The 18,258-nt window shown below is 44.3% G+C and overlaps 1 protein-coding gene across 1 annotated transcript in view; it reads left to right on the top strand.

Annotated features, from left to right (window-relative positions):
* Nucleotides 1-18,258, top strand: part of gbe1b (glucan (1,4-alpha-), branching enzyme 1b) — a 275,869-nt gene that overhangs the window by 234,558 nt on the left and 23,053 nt on the right. The gene's annotated exons all lie outside the window — the stretch shown is intronic.

The following is an 18,258-nucleotide window of genomic DNA, read 5'->3' as shown; positions in this document are numbered from 1 at the left end:
TGTGTCTCCCAGCTCTAGTCTCCCAGCTCTAGTCTGTGTCTCCCAGCTCTAGTCTCCCAGCTCTAGTCTGTGTCTCCCAGCTCTAGTCTCCCAGTTCTAGTCTGTGTCTCCCAGGTCTAGTCTCCCAACTCTAGTCTCCCAACTCTAGTCTGTGTCTCCCAGCTCTAGTCTCCCAGCTCTAGTCTGTGTCTCCCAGCTCTAGTCTCCCAACTCTAGTCTGTGTCTCCCAGCTCTAGTCTGTCTCCCAGCTCTAGTCTCCCAGCTCTAGTCTGTGTCTCCCAGCTCAAGTCTCCCAACTCTAGTCTGTGTCTCCCAGCTCTAGTCTGTCTCCCAGCTCTAGTCTCCCAGCTCTAGTCTGTGTCTCCCAGCTCAAGTCTCCCAACTCTAGTCTGTGTCTCCCAGCTCTAGTCTCCTTACTCTAGTCTGTGTCTCTCATCTCTAGCTCCCAACTCTAGTCTGTGTCTCCCAGCTCTAGTCTCCCAGCTCTAGTCGGTGTCTCCCAGCTCTAGTCTCCCAGCTCTAGTCTGTGTCTCCCAGCTCTAGTCTGTGTCTCCCAGCTCTAGTCTCCCAGCTCTAGTCTCCCAGCTCTAGTCTGTCTCCCAGCTCTAGTCTCCCAGCTCTAGTCTCCCAACTCTAGTCTGTGTCTCCCAGCTCTAATCTCCCAGCTCTAATCTCCCAGCTCTAGTCTCCCAGCTCTAGTCTCCCAGCTCTAGTCTCCCAGCTCTAGTCTCCCAGCTCTAGTCTCCCAGCTCTAGTCTCCCAGCTCTAGGTCTCCCAGCTTTAGTCCTCCCAGCCTTTAGTCTCCCAGCTCTAGTCTCCCAGCTCTAGTCTCCCAGCTCTAGTCTCCAAGCCTAATCTCCCAGCTCTAGTCTCCCAGCTCTAGTGTCCCAAGCTCTAGTCTCCCAGCTCTAGTGTCCCAGCTCTAGTCTCCCAGCTCTAGTCTCCCAGCTCTAATCTCCCAGCTCTAGTCTCCCAGCTCTAGTCCCCAGCTCTAGTCTCCCAGCTCTAGTCTCCCAGCTCTAGTCTCCAGCTCTAGTCTCCCAGCTCTAGTCTCCCAGCTCTAAGTCTCCCAGGCTCTAGTCTCCCAGCTCTAGTCTCTCCAGCTCTAGTCTCCCAGCTCTAGTCTCCCAGCTCTAGTCTCCCAGCTCTAGTCTCCCAGCTCTAGTCTCCCCAGCTCTAGTCTCTCCAGCTCTAGTCTCTCAGCTCTAGTCTCCCAGCTCTAGTCTCCCAGCTCTAGTCTCCCAGCTCTAGTCTCCCAGCTCTAGTTCTCCCAGCTCTAGTCTCTCCAGCTCTAGTCTCCCAGCTCTAGTCTCCCAGCTCTAGTCTCCCAGCTCTAGTCTCTCAGCTCTAGTCTCCCAGCTCTAGTCTCCCAGCTCTAGTCTCCCAGCTCTAGTTCTCCCAGCTCTAGTCTCCCAGCTCTTTAGTCTCCCAGCTCTAGTCTCCCAGCTCTAGCTCTCCCAGCTCTAGTCTCCCGCAGCTCTAATCTCCCGCTCTAGTCTCCAGCCAGCTCCAGCTCTAGTCTCCCAGCTCTAATCTCCCAGCCTCTAATCTCCCAGCTCTAATCTCCCAGCTCTAATCTCCCAGCTCAAGTCCTCCCAACTCTAGTCTGTGTCCTCCAGCTCTAGTCTGTCTCCCAGCTCTAGTCTCCCAGCTCTAGTCTGTGTCTCCCAGCTCAAGTCTCCCAACTCTAGTCTGTGTTCTCTCATCTCTAGTCTCCCAACTCTAGTCTGTGTCTCCAGCTCTAGTCTCCCAGCTCTAGTCGGTGTCTCTCATCTCTAGTCTCCCAACTCTAGTCTGTGTCTCCCAGCTCTAGTCTCCCCAGCTCTAGTCGGTGTCCTCCCAGCTCTAGTCTCCCAGCTCTAATCTCCCAGCTCTAGTCTCCCAGCTCTAGTCTGTGTCTCCCATCTCTAGTCTCCCAGCTCTAGTCGGTGTCTCCCACTCTAGTCTCCAGCTCTAGTCTGTGTCTCCCAGCTCTAGTCTGTGTCTCCCAGCTCTAGTCTCCCAGCTCTAGTCTCCCAGCTCTAGTCTGTCTCCCAGCTCTAGTCTCCCAGCTCTAGTCTCCCAACTCTAGTCTGTGTCTCCCAGCTCTAATCTCCCAGCTCTAGTCTCCCAGCTCTAGTCTCCCAGCTCTAGTCTCCCAGCTCTAGTCTCCCAGCTCTAGTCTCCCAGCTTTAGTCTCCCAGCTTTAGTCTCCCAGCTTTAGTCTCCCAGCTTTAGTCTCCCAGCTCTAGTCTCCCAGCTCTAGTCTCCCAGCTCTCCCAGCTGGGAGCTCTAGTCTCCCAGCTCTAGTCTCCCAGCTCTAGTCTCCCAGCTCTAGTCTCCCAGCTCTAGTCTCCCAACTCTAATCTTCCAGCTCTAATCTCCCAGCTCTAGTCTGTGTCTCCCAGCTCTAGTCTCCCAGCTCTAGTCTGTGTCTCCCAGCTCTAGTCTCCCAGCTCTAGTCTCCCAACTCTAGTCTGTGTCTCCCAGCTCTAGTCTCCCAGCTCTAGTCTCCCGACTCTAGTCTGTGTCTCCCAGCTCTAGTCTGTCTCCCAGCTCTAGTCTCCCAGCTCTAGTCTGTGTCTCCCAGCTCTAGTCTCCCAACTCTAGTCTGTGTCTCCCAGCTCTAGTCTCCCAGCAATAGTCTCCCAGCTCTAGTCGGTGTCTCCCAGCTCTAGTCTCCCAACTCTAGTCGGTGTCTCCCAGCTCTAGTCTCCCAGCTCTAGTCTGTCTCCCAGCTCTAGTCTCCCAGCTCTATTCTGTGTCTCCCAGCTCTAGTCTCCCAGCTCTAGTCTGTGTCTCCCAGCTCTAGTCTCCCAGCTCTAGTCTGTGTCTCCCAGCGCTAGTCTGTGTCTCCCAGCTCTAGTCTCCCAGCTCTAGTCTGTGTCTCCCAGCTCTAGTCTCCCAGTTCTAGTCTGTGTCTCCCAGGTCTAGTCTCCCAACTCTAGTCTCCCAGCTCTAGTTTGTGTCTCAAAGCTCTAGTCTCCCAGCTCTAGTCTCCCAGCTCTAGTCTGTCTCCCAGCTCTAGTCTCCCAGCTCTAGTCTCCCAGCACTAGTCTGTGTCTCCCAGCTCTAGTCTCCCAACTCTAGTCTGTGTCTCCCAGCTCTAGTATCCCAGCTCTAGTCTGTGTCTCCCAGCTCTAGTCTCCCAGCTCTAGTCTGTGTCTCCCAGCTCTAGTCTCCCAGCTCTAGTCTGTGTCTCCCAGCTCTAGTCTCCCAGCTCTAGTCTGTGTCTCCCTGCTCTAGTCTCCCAGCTCTAGTCTGTGTCTCCCAGCTCTAGTCTCCCAGCTCTAGTCTGTGTCTCCCAGCTCTAGTCTCCCAGTTCTAGTCTGTGTCTCCCAGGTCTAGTCTCCCAACTCTAGTCTCCCAACTCTAGTCTGTGTCTCCCAGCTCTAGTCTCCCAGCTCTAGTCTGTGTCTCCCAGCTCTAGTCTCCCAACTCTAGTCTGTGTCTCCCAGCTCTAGTCCTGTCTCCCAGCTCTAGTCTCCCAGCTCTAGTCTGTGTCTCCCAGCTCAAGTCTCCCAACTCTAGTCTGTGTCTCCCAGCTCTAGTCTGTCTCCCAGCTCTAGTCTCCCAGCTCTAGTCTGTGTCTCCCAGCTCAAGTCTCCCAACTCTAGTCTGTGTCTCCCAGCTCTAGTCTCCTTACTCTAGTCTGTGTCTCTCATCTCTAGTCTCCCAACTCTAGTCGGTGTCTCCCAGCTCTAGTCTCCCAGCTCTAATCTCCAGCTCTAGTCTCCCAGCTCTAGTCTGTGTCTCCCATCTCTAGTCTCCCAGCTCTAGTCGGTGTCTCCCAGCTCTAGTCTCCCAGCTCTAGTCTGTGTCTCCCAGCTCTAGTCTGTGTCTCCCAGCTCTAGTCTCCCAGCTCTAGTCTCCCAGCTCTAGTCTGTCTCCCAGCTCTAGTCTCCCAGCTCTAGTCTCCCAACTCTAGTCTGTGTCTCCCAGCTCTAATCTCCCAGCTCTAATCTCCCAGCTCTAGTCTCCCAGCTCTAGTCTCCCAGCTCTAGTCTCCCAGCTCTAGTCTCCCAGCTCTAGTCTCCCAGCTCTAGTCTCCCAGCTCTAGTCTCCCAGCTTTAGTCTCCCAGCTTTAGTCTCCCAGCTCTAGTCTCCCAGCTCTAGTCTCCCAGCTCTAGTCTCCAAGCTCTAATCTCCCAGCTCTAGTCTCCCAGCTCTAGTGTCCCAGCTCTAGTCTCCCAGCTCTAGTGTCCCAGCTCTAGTCTCCCAGCTCTAGTCTCCCAGCTCTAATCTCCCAGCTCTAGTCTCCCAGCTCTAGTCTCCCAGCTCTAGTCTCCCAGCTCTAGTCTCCCAGCTCTAGTCTCCCAGCTCTAGTCTCCCAGCTCTAGTCTCCCAGCTCTAGTCTCCCAGCTCTAGTCTCTCAGCTCTAGTCTCCCAGCTCTAGTCTCCCAGCTCTAGTCTCCCAGCTTTAGTCTCCCAGCTCTAGTCTCCCAGCTCTAGTCTCCCAGCTCTAGTCTCCCAGCTCTAATCTCCCAGCTCTAGTCTCCCAGCTCTAGTCTCCCAGCTCTAGTCTCCCAGCTCTAGTCTGTGTCTCCCAGCTCTAGTCTCCCAACTCTAGTCTGTGTCTCCCAGCTCTAGTCTGTCTCCCAGCTCTAGTCTCCCAGCTCTAGTCTGTGTCTCCCAGCTCAAGTCTCCCAACTCTAGTCTGTGTCTCCCAGCTCTAGTCTGTTTCCCAGCTCTAGTCTCCCAGCTCTAGTCTGTGTCTCCCAGCTCAAGTCTCCCAACTCTAGTCTGTGTCTCCCAGCTCTAGTCTCCTTACTCTAGTCTGTGTCTCTCATCTCTAGTCTCCCAGCTCTAGTCGGTGTCTCCCAGCTCTAGTCTCCCAGCTCTAGTCTCCCAGCTCTAATCTCCCAGCTCTAGTCTCCCAGCTCTAGTCTCCCAGCTCTAGTCTCCCAGCTCTAATCTCCCAGCTCTAATCTCCCAGCTCTAGTCTCCCAGCTCTAGTCTCCCAGCTCTAGTCTCCCAGCTCTAGTCTCCCAGCTCTAGTCTCCCAGCTCTAATCCGCCTCTATCATTAATGTACGTACACACACACACACACACACACACACACACACACACACACACACACACACACACACACACACACACACACACACACACACACACACACACACACACACACACGGGTACATTCAGAAAGGCCATGCAGTTCCCCCTACTCTGTCAGGGGACAGACCGAGGACTGCAGTTTGTTTCTCCTCGGGGGCAGATCGGTACTGTGTTCTTTGTGTTTGTGAGTATAGTATCTGTTGTGAGTGTGGTGGAGGCGTACTGTGTATCTCAAGCAGTCACTAAGAGTATAGGATATAGGGTATAGAGGATATAGTGTAGGGTCTAGGGTACAGAGTATATAGGATATAGGGTGTAGGATATAGACTATAGGGTGTAGGGTATAGACTATAGACTATTGGGTCTAGGGTATAGAGTATATAGGGTGTAGGATATAGACTATAGACTATAGGGTCTAGGGTATAGAGTATATAGGGTGTAGGATATAGACTCTAGGGTGTAGGGTATAGGGGATATAGAGGATATAGTGTACTGAGTCTAGGGTCTAGAGTCTAGGGTATAGATTCTAGGGGATATGTAGGGTGTAGAGGGTATAGAGGGTATAAAGTCTAGGGTATATATAAGGTATAGAGGGTGTAGGGTATAGAGTATATGATGTTTAGGGTATAGAGTATATGATGTTTAGTGTATAGGGTATAGAGTATATGATGTTTAGGGTATAGGGTATAGAGTATATGATGTTTAGTGTATAGGGTATAGAGTATATGATGTTTAGGGTATAGGGTATAGAGTATATGATGTTTAGCGTATAGGGTATAGAGTATATGATGTTTAGTGTATAGGGTATAGAGTATATGATGTTTAATGTATAGGGTATACAGTATGGAGTATAGAATGTATAGGATATAGAGTCTAAGGTATGGGGTATTGGATGTTTTAGTGTTTAAGGTATAGGGTATACAGTATGGAGTATAGGATGTTTCGTGTATAGAGTATACAGTATGGACTATTGGATGTTTAGAGTGTAGGGTATAGAGTGTAGGGTGTTTAGAGTATAGATTAAAGGGTATAGATTATAAGGTATTGAGTATATAGGGAGGGTATAGAGTATATTGAGTAGGGTGTACAGTATATAGGGTATAGGGTATGAGTACAAGGATGTTTGGTATATAGAGTAAAGGGTATATATTATTGGGTATAGGGTATATAGGGAGGGTGTATAGGATATAGTGTATATCAAGTATAGGGTATACAGTATGCAGAGTATAGAGTGTATATGGTATGGGATATAGAGTATAGGATATATGGTATACAGTATGCAGAGTATAGAGTGTATAGGGTATGGTATACAGAGTATAGAGTGTATATGGTATGGGATATAGAGTATAGGATATATGGTATACAGTATGCAGAGTATAGAGTGTATATGGTATGGGATATAGAGTATAGGATATATGGTATACAGTATGCAGAGTATAGAGTGTATATGGTATGGGATATAGAGTATAGGATATATGGTATACAGTATGCAGAGTATAGAGTGTATATGGTATGGGATATAGAGTATAGGATATATGGTATACAGTATGCAGAGTATAGAGTGTATAGGGTATGGGATATAGAGTATAGGATATATGGTATATGGTATACAGTACAGGGTAAACAGTGTATACTGCATATAAATATCTTGGAATTTTAATTGATGACGGCCTCTCTTTTAAATTGCATATTCAACAACTTACAAAAATAATGAGCTGAAATTGGGATTTTATTTTAGGAATAAGGCCTGTTTTTCTTTTGAAACCAGAAGGAGGCTCGTATCAGCTACATTTATGCCTTTACTAGACTATGGGGATATGTGAATGCTTCCACTCAGTGTTTGAGATCAATTGACATCATTTACCATGGCACTTTGAGATTTATTTTAAACTGCAAAACCCTTACGCACCACTGCACTTTGTATACCAGGGTTGGCTGGCCTTCTCTAGTCTATCGTAGGCTCAGTCACTGGTATACTTTTACTAACAATGCCATTTTGGGTATACTACCTTTTTATTTGTGCGTTTTTATTGTTCAGAGATGTGGTGGGTCGTCTCTTCGTTCGCTGGACTTTATCCTGCTAACTGTTCCAAATGTCCGAACTAAATTTGGTAAAAGGGCTTTTATGTCCTCTGCGCCATTGGCTTGGAACACCTTACAAAATACTTTTAAATTGGAAGAACTTGTCCCTATTGGTGTTTTTTAAATCACTGATGAAGGATTTTCAGGCTGATTCCCTGACCTGGCAATGTTTTTAATTAGCTGTTTTATACTCTTGTGAATTCAATGGTTTTTACTGGATTACTTGTAGTTTTTCATGTTGTCTGTCTGTAAAAAAAAAAATGTAATGACTTGGTGCTGGCCTATCTTGGCCAGGGTGCTCTTGAAAAAGAGATATTAAATCTCAAGGAGCCCTTCCTGGTTAAATAAAGGTTAAATTAAATCAATTAAATTAAATAGGATATACAGTATATAGGGTATATGGTATATAGGGTGTATAGGGTATTGGGTACACAGTATATAGAGTATAGGGTATTAAATATATAGGGTATAGTATATAGGGTATACAGGATGTAGAGTATAGGCTTTACAGTAGAGGGAATACAGTATATTGTTATAGGGTATACAGTATATAGAGTGTAGGGTGTAGGGTCTAGAGACTAGGGTATAGGATATAGTTTATAGGGTATAGGATATAGAGTATAGGGTGTGGGGTCTAGAGACTAGGGTATAGGATATAGTTTATAGGGTATAGGATATAGAGTATATAAGGTATAGGGTGTAGGATGTAGAGACTAGGGTATAGGATATAGTTTATAGGGTATAGGATATAGAGTATATAGGGTGTAGGGTCTAGAGACTAGGGTATAGGATATAGAGACTAGGGTATAGGATATAGTTTATAGGGTATAGGATATAGTTTATAGGGTATAGGATATAGAGTATATAAGGTATAGGGTGTAGGGTCTAGAGACTAGGATATAGTTTATAGGGTATAGGATATAGAGTATATAAGGTATAGGGTGTAGGATGTAGAGTATAGGGTATAGGGTGTACAGTATATAGGGTATAGGGAATACAGTATATTGGTTATATAGGGTATGCAGTTTATAGAGAATATAGTGTGTATTGTATAGGCTATATAGTATGTAGGGTATACATTATATAGTGTGTAGTGTATAGGCTATATAGTATGTAGGGTATACAGTATATAGAGTATATAGTGTGTAGTGTATAGGCTATATAGTATGTAGGGTATATAGAGTATATAGTGTGTAGTGTATAGGCTATATAGTATGTAGGGTATACAGTATATAGTGTGTAGTGTATAGGCTATATAGTATGTAGGGTATACAGTATATAGTATGTAGTGTATAGGCTATATAGTATATAGGGTATACAGTATATAGAGTATATAGGGTATAGAGTATATAGTGTGTAGTGTATAGGCTATATAGTATGTAGAGTATATAGTGTGTAGTGTATAGGCTATATAGTATATAGGGTATACAGTATATAGGGTATACAGTATATAGAGTATATAGTGTATAGGCTATATAGTATGTAGGGTATACAGTATATAGAGTATATAGTGTGTAGTGTATAGGGTATACAGTATTTAGAGTATATAGTGTGTAGTGTATAAGGCTATATAGTATATAGGGTATACATTATATAGCGTATATAGGGTATACAGTATATAGTGTGTAGTGTATAGACTATATAGTATGTAGGGTATACAGTATATAGAGTATATAGTGTGTAGTGTATAGGCTATATAGTATGTAGGGTATACAGTATATAGTGTGTAGTGTATAGGCTATATAGTATATAGGGTATGCAGTATTTAGAGTATATAGGGTATACAGTATATAGAGTATATAGTGTGTAGTGTATAGGCTATATAGTATAGAGTATATAGGGTATACAGTATAGAGTATATAGTGTGTAGTGTATAGGCTATATAGTATATAGGGTATACAGTATATAGGGTATACAGTATATAGTGTGTATTGTATAGGCTATATAGTATGTAGGGTATACAGTATATAGAGTATATAGTGTGTAGTGTATAGGCTATATAGTATATAGGGTATGCAGAATATAGTATATAGGGTATATAGTGTGTAGTGTATAGGCTATATAGTATGTAGGGTATATAGTCTAGGGTATACAGTATATAGGGTATACAGTATGTATAGTATAGGGTATACAGTTTATAGAGTATATAGTGTGTATACACTACAGTGTATAGGCTATATAGTATATAGGGTATACAGTATATATAGTATTTATAGTATATCGTTTTCAGGGTATACAGTTTAAAGGGTATAGAGTTTTGAGGGTATATAGTATATAGAATATATATAGTATAGAGTTGTCAGGGTATATAGTATATAGAGTATATATAGTATATAGTTTTCAGGGTATAGAGTATATATAGTATATAGTTTTCAGGGTATAGAGTATATATAGTATATCGTTTTCAGGGTATATAGTATATAGAGTATATATAGTATATCGTTTTCAGGGTATATCGTATATAGAGTATATATAGTATTTCGTTTTCAGGGTATAGAATATATATAGTATATAGTTTTCAGGGTATAGAGTATATATAGTATATAGTTTTCAGGGTATAGAGTATATAGAGTATATATAGTGTATAGTTTTCAGGGTATATAGTATATAGAGTATATATAGTATATAGTTTTCAGGGTATATAGTATATAGTTTTCAGGGTATATAGTATATCGTTTTCAGGGTCTATAGTATATAGAGTATATATGGTATATAGTTTTCAGGGTATATAGTATATAGAGTATATATACTATACCGTTTTCAGGGTATATAGTATATAGCTTTCAGGGTATAGAGTATATATAGTATATAGTTTTCAGGGTATATAGTTTATAGGGTATAGAGTATATATAGTATATAGTTTTCAGGGTATATAGTATATAGAGTATATAGTATATAGAGTTTTCAGGGTATATAGTATATAGAGTATATATACTATACCGTTTTCAGGGTATATAGTATATAGTTTTCAGGGTATAGAGTATATATAGTATATAGTTTTCAGGGTATATAGTTTATAGGGTATAGAGTATATATAGTATATAGTTTTCAGGGTATATAGTATATAGAGTATATAGTATATAGAGTTTTCAGGGTATATAGTATAGTTCCCACTGGTACCTTCCCTTTTTTTTTCTCTAAAATGTGTTCCCCCTGTAGAAATCTGGGCGATAAATCGTTTCTAAATAGAAGTCCTGGATGTATACGTCAGGATGGATCCACATTAGAGACAGAAAGCTGCTCTCTGGACGATGTGGACGTCAGGATGGATCCACATTAGAGACGGAGGAAGCTGCTCTCTGGACGATGTGTACATCAGGATGGATCCACATTAGAGACAGAGGAAGCTGCTCTCTGGACGATGTGTACGTCAGGATGGATCCACATTAGAGACAGGAAGCTGCTCTCTGGACGATGTGTACGTCAGGATGGATCCACATTAGAGATGGAGGAAGCTGCTCTCTGGACGATGTGTACGTCAGGATGGATCCACATTAGAGACAGGAAGCTGCTCTCTGGACGATGTGTACGTCAGGATGGATCCACATTAGAGACAGAGGAAGCTGCTCTCTGGACGATGTGTACGTCAGGATGGATCCACATTAGAGACGGAGGAAGCTGCTCTCTGGACGATGTGGACGTCAGGATGGATCCACATTAGAGACAGGAAGCTGCTCTCTGGACGATGTGTACGTCAGGATGGATCCACATTAGAGACGGAGGAAGCTGCTCTCTGGACGATGTGTACATCAGGATGGATCCACATTAGAGACGGAGGAAGCTGCTCTCTGGACGATGTGTACGTCAGGATGGATCCACATTAGAGACGGAGGAAGCTGCTCTCTGGACGATGTGTACGTCAGGATGGATCCACATTAGAGACAGGAAGCTGCTCTCTGGACGATGTGTACGTCAGGATGGATCCACATTAGAGACAGAGGAAGCTGACAACTCAACATCTCAATGTGGTTCAATATCATGGGTTGTTAGTGGGAGGAGAAGGACATGATCATAACGTGTGGAATGTTTCACATTATCAAGACCCGATAGTATTGTAAGGAATATTGACAGTGTCATGTCCCTTGTGGGTCTTGAACTGCCGTCTCCCAGCATGTAGACTAAACTATTGAGCTCACCATTCTGTCTCCGTGTCTGTTAATATGGTGTTTAGTCTCAGTGTCTGTTAATATGGTGTTTAGTCTCAGTGTCTGTTAATATGGTTTTTAGTCTCAGTGTCTGTTACTATGGTGTTTAGTCTCGGTGTCTGTTACTATGGTGTTTAGTCTCGGTGTCTGTTACTATGGTGTTTAGTCTCGGTGTCTGTTACTATGGTGTTTAGTCTCGGTGTCTGTTAATATGGTTTTAGTCTCAGTGTCTGTTAATATGGTGTTTAGTCTCGGTGTCTGTTAATATGGTGTTTAGTCTCGGTGTCTGTTACTATGGTGTTTAGTCTCGGTGTCTGTTAATATGGTTTTTAGTCTCAGTGTCTGTTACTATGGTGTTTAGTCTCTGTGTTTGTTAATATGGTGTTTAGTCTCAGTGTCTGTTGATATGGTGTTTAGTCTCAGTGTCTGTTAATATGGTTTTTAGTCTCAGTGTCTGTTACTATGGTGTTTAGTCTGTGTCTGTTAATATGGTGTTTAGTCTCAGTGTCTGTTACTATGGTGTTTAGTCTCAGTGTCTGTTACTATGGTGTTTAGTCTCAGTGTCTGTTGATATGGTGTTTAGTCTCAGTGTCTGTTAATATGGTTTTTAGTCTCAGTGTCTGTTACTATGGTGTTTAGTCTGTGTCTGTTAATATGGTGTTTAGTCTCAGTGTCTGTTACTATGGTGTTTAGTCTCAGTGTCTGTTACTATGGTGTTTAGTCTCAGTGTCTGTTAATATGGTGTTTAGTCTGTGTCTGTTAATATGGTGTTTAGTCTCTGTGTTTGTTAATATGGTGTTTAGTCTGTGTCTGTTAATATGGTGTTTAGTCTCAGTGTCTGTTAATATGGTGTTTAGTCTCAGTGTCTGTTAATATGGTGTTTAGTCTGTGTCTGTTAATATGGTGTTTAGTCTCTGTGTTTGTTAATATGGTGTTTAGTCTCAGTGTCTGTTAATATGGTGTTTAGTCTCAGTGTCTGTTGATATGGTGTTTAGTCTCAGTGTCTGTTAATATGGTTTTTAGTCTCAGTGTCTGTTAATATGGTGTTTAGTCTCAGTGTCTGTTAATATGGTGTTTAGTCTCAGTGTCTGTTACTATGGTGTTTAGTCTCAGTGTCTGTTACTATGGTGTTTAGTCTCAGTGTCTGTTACTATGGTGTTTAGTCTCAGTGTCTGTTACTATGGTGTTTAGTCTCAGTGTCTGTTACTATGGTGTTTAGTCTCGGTGTCTGTTACTATGTTACTATGGTGTTTTATATGGTGTTTGTTTATCTAAACTTAAGTTGAACTTCCCCTGATCAAATAGTAAAAGAGTTGAAGGGAGGAGAAGGAATATTCCTTCTCATTTGCAGACATTTCTTGTGCTGTTCTTCTGGTCTTTCCAAAACCTTATTGGCGATATCCTTGCAGTCTCACAGATATTAAGAACGTTAACTCAACATTATTTAAGATTCTTTCTGCCCCTGTTAGAAAAGTCTCCCCCGTCTTTTATCCAGACAGCAGAGAATCACTGTGTTAGCAGAACTTTCATCTGTGAAGAGCTGAAATTCCACATTCTCTTAAATCTCTTCTTTAGTCTTTATTAATTCAAACACTGCAGTTTCAGTGTCGTCCCTCCTGGCCAAATATGAAGTTTAGTTAACAAGTCTACTGCAGTGGCGTCCCTCCTGGCTAAATGTGAGGTTTAGTTAACAAGTCTGCTGCTAATGCCGGCACCATCAGCGATCTAAGGAAAAAGAGGGCGGACGGGGGAGGAGAAGAGGCAGACTGAGGGGGCCACTCTCCTCTATCTCTCACCCCCCTTGTTCTCCCTCGCTTTCCCCCCTTTTGTAGTCTCTCCCTCTTTACCCCTCTTCACCCCTCTCCTCTACCCCCATCCTCTCTTTCCCTCTCTCTCCCTTCACCCCCTTCTCTTTCCCTCTCTCTCCTCTACCCCTCCTCTCTTTCCCTCTCTCTCCTCTACCCCTCCTCTCTTTCCCTCTCTCTCCTCTACCCCTCCTCTCTTTCCCTCTCTCTCCTCTACCCCTCCTCCCTTCACCCCTTCTCTCTCCTCCCTCTCTTTACCTCCACCCCCCCCCCCCCCCTCCCCCTCACTTTCTCTCTCTCGCTCCCTGTCAGAGATAGCAGAATGAGGCTGTAGTCTCTCACAAAGCATCCCTCTCCTGCAGCACCAGTTATCCACCTGAATATGACAGTCGGGCAGAGATTAATCATATAGTACTGTGCCGCCTTGCAGGTGCTTCAATAGGTGCCCTGCGTTTATTCCCTGAGATCTCCCCGTGTTTTATCTAACGACAGCTCCGCTAGCTGCTTCAGTCTCCCTCTGCCATCTTTATAATGGGTCCTTCGGCTAAACACCACCTCTTCCACCACCTCCCGTCTTCCTCCTCCTCCACCACCGCCTCCCCCCTTCCTCCTCCCCCCCTCCTCTTCCACCACCTCCCGTCTTCCTCCTCCTCCACCACCTTTTCCTCCACCACCTCTCCTCTTCCTCCTCCTCCAACACCACCTCCCGTCTTCCTCCTCCTCCCCCTCCTCCAGCACTTCCCCTCTTCCTCCCCCTCCTCCACCACCTTTTCCTCCTCCTCCTCCGCCCCCTTCTCCTCCACCACCTCCCGTCTTCCTCCTCCTCCCCCTCCTCCAGCACTTCCCCTCTTCCTCCTCCACCACCTCCCCTTTTCCTCCTCCTCCTCCGCCCCCTTCTCCTCCACCACCTCCCCTCTTCCTCCTCCTCCCCCTTCTCCTCCACCACCTCCCCTCTTCCTCCTCCTCCCCCTTCTCCTCCACCACCTCCCCTCTTCCTCCTCCTCCCCCTTCTCCTCCACCACCTCCCCTCTTCCTCCTCCTCCCCCTTCTCCACCACCACCTCCCCTCTTCCTCCTCCTCCCCCTTCTCCTCCACCACCTCCCTTTTTCCTCCTCCTCCACCACCTCCCCTTTTCCTCCTCCTCCCCCTTCTCTACCACCACCTCCCCTCTTCCTCCTCCTCCCCCTTCTCCTCCACCACCTCCCCTTTTCCTCCTCCTCCCCCTTCTCCTCCACCACCTCTCCTCTTCCTCCTCCTCCCCCTTCTCCACCACCACCTCCCCTCTTCCTCCTCCTCCCCCTTCTCCTCCACCACCTCCCCTTTTCCTCCTCCTCCCCCTTCTCCTCCACCACCTCCCCTCTTCCTTCTCCACCACCACCTCCCCTCTTCCTCCCTCTCCCCCTTCTCCTCCACCACCTCCCCTCTTCCTCCTCCTCCCCCTTCTCCTCCACCACCTCCCCTCTTCCTCCTCCTCCCCCTTCTCCTCCACCACCTCCCTTTTTCCTCCTCCTCCACCACCTCCCCTTTTCCTCCTCCTCCCCCTTCTCCTCCACCACCTCCCCTTTTCCTCCTCCCCCATCTCCTCCACCACCTCCCCTCTTCCTCCTCCTCCTCCCCCTTCTCCTCCACCACCTCCCCTCTTCCTCTCCCTCCCCCTTCTCCACCACCTCCCTTTTTCCTCCTCCACCACCTCCCCTTTTCCTCCTCCTCCCCCTTCTCCTCCACCACCTCCCCTCTTCCTCCTCCTCCCCCTTCTCCACCACCACCTCCCCTCTTCCTCCCCTCCTTTCCGATAGCTGGATCTGAACAATGATAAACTCAGATTTCCTCCTCTAAAGGCTTCACCCACTAGACTCAGCTGAATCAGGTGCCCTGGATGGCAGATGAGGCTCTGCTTCAGAAGTCTGCTGCAATACTCCACTGTTGTCTTTTTAAGGGAATGAACATCAAACTGTTCAGTTGTCAATGAACTCGGTGAACTATTGACTCCCAACTTGTTTTTAAATGTTTTCCACATTATTAGTGATGCACAGAAGAGGAGAAGTGACAAAGATGTATGTTAGCATAAGAGACAATCATCATTGTCAGTGTTCACGTATTTAACCACATCAACTGCTGTGTTGACAACAGACACTAGTTCTAGTCAGTTGTAGTTGGTGGACTGTACCAAGTCTACAGTCCTGTTAGTTGGGTGTAGTTGGTAGACTGTACCAAGTCCACAGTACTGTTAGTTGGGGTGTAGTTGGTGGACTGTACCAAGTCTACGGTACTGTTAGTTGGGGTGTAGTTGGTGGACTGTACCAAGTCTACAGTACTGTTAGGTGGGGTGTAGTTGGTGGACTGTACCAAGTCTACAGTACTGTTAGTTAGGGTGTGGTTGGTGGACTGTACCAAGTCTACAGTACTGTTAGTAAGGGTGTGGTTGGTGGACTGTACCAAGTCTACAGTACTGTTAGTTTAGGTGTAGTTGGTGGACTGTACCAAGTCTACAGTACTGTTAGTTTAGGTGTAGTTGGTGGACTGTACCAAGTCTACTGTACCAAGTCTACAGTACTGTTAGTTTAGGTGTAGTTGGTGGACTGTACCAAGTCTACGGTACTGTTAGTTGGGGTGTAGTTGGTGGACTGTACCAAGTCTACAGTACTGTTAGTTGGGGTGTAGTTGGTGGACTGTACCAAGTCTACAGTACTGTTAGTTGGAGTGTAGTTGGTGGACTGTACCAAGTCTACGGTACTGTTAGTTGGAGTGTAGTTGGTGGAATGTACCAAGTCTACGGTACTGTTAGTTGGGGTGTAGTTGGTGGACTGTACCAAGTCTACAGTACTGTTAGTTGGGGTGTAATTGGTGGACTGTACCAAGTCAACAGTACTGTTAGTTGGGGTGTAGTTGGTGGACTGTACCAAGTCTACGGTACTGTTAGTTGGGGTGTAGTTGGTGGACTGTACCAAGTCTACAGTACTGTTAGTTGGAGTGTAGTTGGTGGACTGTACCAAGTCTACAGTACTGTTAGTTGGGGTGTAGTTGGTGGACTGTACCAAGTCTACAGTACTGTTAGTTGGGGTGTAGTTGGTGGACTGTACCAAGTCTACGGTACTGTTAGTTGGGATGTAGTTGGTGGACTGTACCAAGTCTACGGTACTGTTAGTTGGGGTGTAGTTGGTGGACTGTACCAAGTCTACAGTACTGTTAGTTGGAGTGTAGTTGGTGGACTGTACCAAGTCTACAGTACTGTTAGTTGGGGTGTAGTTGGTGGACTGTACCAAGTCTACTGTACCAAGTCTACAGTACTGTTAGTTGGGGTGTAGTTGGTGGACTGTACCAAGTCTACAGTACTGTTAGTTGGAGTGTAGTTGGTGGACTGTACCAAGTCTACAGTACTGTTAGTTTAGGTGTAGTTGGTGGACTGTACCAAGTCTACAGTACTGTTAGTTGGACTATACCAACTCTACACTCCAGTTCTGCTGTGTTGACAACAAAGACTAGTTCTCTGAGCTCTGATATGAATAATTAGCTGCTTCAGATTCTTTTGATGAGCTTTGCATTCATCTCAGGGACCGCTCCCTTTGACAATCTCTCATAAAAAGGAAATTAAGACAAAGGGAAGAAGAGGAGAGGAGAGAAAGAGGGAATACAGTGTACAGAGTGGTGGCAAGTGATCAAAAGAGACCCGCTTCCATCAGGATGCATGAATATCTAAGGAACATCTCATTACTAGCTAGCTATTATTAACTAAGGCCTCTCTCTTTACTAGCTAGGCAGTAATATTATATTATTATATTATCTAAGGCCTCTCTTTACTAGCTAGGCAGTAATAATATAGTATTATATTATCTAAGGCCTCTCTTTACTAGCTAGGCAGTAATATTATATTATTATATTAACTAAGGCCTCTCTTTACTAGCTAGGCAGTAATACTATATTATATTAACTAAGGCCTCTCTTTACTAGCTAGGCAGTAATAATATAGTATTATTATATTAACTAAGGCCTCTCTTTACTAGCTAGGCAGTAATAATATAGTATTATTATATTATCTAAGGCCTCTCTTTACTAGCTAGGCAGTAATAATATAGTATTATATTATCTAAGGCCTCTCTTTACTAGCTAGGCAGTAATATTATATTATTATATTATCTAAGGCCTCTCTTTACTAGCTAGGCAGTAATATTATATTATTATATTAACTAAGGCCTCTCTTTACTAGCTAGGCAGTAATACTATATTATATTAACTAAGGCCTCTCTTTACTAGCTAGGCAGTAATAATATAGTATTATTATATTATCTAAGGCCTCTCTTTACTAGCTAGGCAGTAATAATATATTATTATATTAACTAAGGCGTGTCTCGTTACTAGCTAGCCAGTAATAATATAGTATTATTATATTATCTAAGGCCTCTCTTTACTAGCTAGGCAGTAATACTATATTATATTATCTAAGGCCTCTCTTTACTAGCTAGGCAGTAATACTATGTTATATTAACTAAGGCCTCTCTTTACTAGCTAGGCAGTAATAATATAGTATTATTATATTATCTAAGGCCTCTCTTTACTAGCTAGGCAGTAATAATATAGTATTATTATATTATCTAAGGCCTCTCTTTACTAGCTAGGCAGTAATAATATATTATTATATTAACTAAGGCGTGTCTCGTTACTAGCTAGCCAGTAATAATATAGTATTATTATATTATCTAAGGCCTCTCTTTACTAGCTAGGCAGTAATACTATATTATATTATCTAAGGCCTCTCTTTACTAGCTAGGCAGTAATACTATGTTATATTAACTAAGGCCTCTCTTTACTAGCTAGGCAGTAATAATATAGTATTATTATATTATCTAAGGCCTCTCTTTACTAGCTAGGCAGTAATAATATAGTATTATTATATTATCTAAGGCCTCTCTTTACTAGCTAGGCAGTAATACTATATTATATTAACTAAGGCCTCTCTTTACTAGCTAGGCAGTAATAATATAGTATTATTATATTATCTAAGGCCTCTCTTTACTAGCTAGGCAGTAATACTATATTATATTAACTAAGGCCTCTCTTTACTAGCTAGGCAGTAATAATATAGTATTATTATATTATCTAAGGCCTCTCTTTACTAGCTAGGCAGTAATAATATATTATTATATTATCTAAGGCCTCTCTTTACTAGCTAGGCAGTAATACTATATT

This window comes from Oncorhynchus kisutch, linkage group LG15, assembly GCF_002021735.2.
Source record: "Oncorhynchus kisutch isolate 150728-3 linkage group LG15, Okis_V2, whole genome shotgun sequence".
NCBI classification, from domain to species: domain Eukaryota; kingdom Metazoa; phylum Chordata; class Actinopteri; order Salmoniformes; family Salmonidae; genus Oncorhynchus; species Oncorhynchus kisutch.
The sequence above is the reverse complement of the archived record's forward strand: the minus strand, read 5'-3'. Positions and strand labels throughout refer to the sequence as shown.